This window comes from Suricata suricatta, unplaced genomic scaffold (genome assembly GCF_006229205.1).
Source record: "Suricata suricatta isolate VVHF042 unplaced genomic scaffold, meerkat_22Aug2017_6uvM2_HiC HiC_scaffold_4589, whole genome shotgun sequence".
Classification (NCBI taxonomy): domain Eukaryota; kingdom Metazoa; phylum Chordata; class Mammalia; order Carnivora; family Herpestidae; genus Suricata; species Suricata suricatta.
The window spans coordinates 1-1394 of NW_021893645.1; the positions used below are offsets into that span (position 1 = coordinate 1).

A 1394-nucleotide genomic window follows, 5' to 3' on the forward strand; every position below is an offset into this window, starting at 1 on the left:
AAAATGGGATTTACCATTCACCTATAAGTTTTTCTTTACTAAAAAGCTTCAGATGCTTTAATGCTTTTGTCCTGTTTCTCAGAAGTGGCACTTAGAGTCATCTGAAACTTGGCATCACTTGAGCCGTAAGGATGAGCTCCCCAGGACAGAATTTTGTCCTACTTTGTGTGCTATTCCTAGATTCTTAACTACAGGGTGTGGCACTGAATCAATGGGTAATTTAGAGTATATTACCCATAAAGATAGCCAGCTTATTATTCAGGCAACTTTTGCAAAGCCCATCCCCCAAGCAGGTGAGGGGTGCATGCCTTTGCTCCCTTTGTGTCCTATTAGCGCCCTGTCACAGAACCTTGTGCCCTACTACTTCAGCTATTGACATGTAGGCTTCTGAGGTCACAAGCCACGCCCAATTTGTTTGTAGCTCCCACGCCTAGGGAATGCCTGAGCTGTTGGTTGAAATGAACTAGTTAGAGCATATTCTCTGGTGAGATCATGTTTTTCTTGAAACGAAGAATCTCACTTATACTGTACAACGTCAGGTATAACCTGCAGACCCCTTACAGTGTTTACAAGGGCTCATACTTGGGATAAAGCCCACAGGATAAATCATGTGAAATGATTTAATGCCATGGTTTTCTCTCCTGGATAGGATAAAGATGGAAAACCCCTCCTGCCAAAAGAGCCCAAGGAATCACTTCCAGTAAGCAAACCACTTTTCTCTGAGTAGATCTTTCTTGTTTGGTCCTGATTGTTAGTTCTGGAAAAGCATAGCCTTCATTTTAATAAGTCGATTGGCTGTAAGTAGTGATATCATTTGAAGAATGAGCAAACAGTTGAGATGGCGATTGTTGACACATTTTCTGGTTCTTACAGCCCATGAGTGAAGACTTCCTTCTTGATGCTTTGTCTAAGGACTTTACTGGTTCCCCAGACTCTTCATCTCTTGTAAGTCTGAAACTCCTGGTTTTATTTCCTTACTTTATGGTGGCAGAAAGAAATGGAAACTGGTGACTTAGAATCTGACTTTGGAGCTGAGGAAATAATCATAAAATTAAAGGCTTTCAACCCATTGTACCCATGAAATATGTTGCATCCTGAAAGTGTGTCAGCACAGTAGACATTTGCAACAATGTAACTAATTGAACCAAGGAGTGTACACTCTATTAAGTACACCTATTAAAAGAGAATTTAAAATTCACTTTATACAAAGGTACATCTCAAATAATTTTACCTGTTAATATTTTTACAATTAATCATTTTCCATAATTACCTCCTAGGAAAACTTAGCTCTGAGTAGAATAGATAGTTCCGCAAAGAGAATTCTGTTACTAGAAATTTTAGGAAGTGTTGGGTAATGGTAAGCAGGTTTCTCTACTACAGGATTTAAAAGAAAA

At 39.1% G+C, this 1394-nt stretch overlaps 1 long non-coding RNA gene across 2 annotated transcripts; it reads left to right on the forward strand.

Annotated features, from left to right (window-relative positions):
* Nucleotides 1-390: 390 nt before the first annotated feature.
* On the forward strand, nt 391-1358 carry LOC115285151. 2 transcript variants are annotated; one of them, XR_003905437.1, is made up of 3 exons: nt 391-484; nt 650-700; nt 874-1358. It is a non-coding gene; the product is annotated as an uncharacterized LOC115285151 (long non-coding RNA). The 2 variants fall into 2 exon arrangements; XR_003905436.1 differs by having other exon boundaries at nt 440-539; nt 874-1357.
* Nucleotides 1359-1394: the final 36 nt, after the last annotated feature.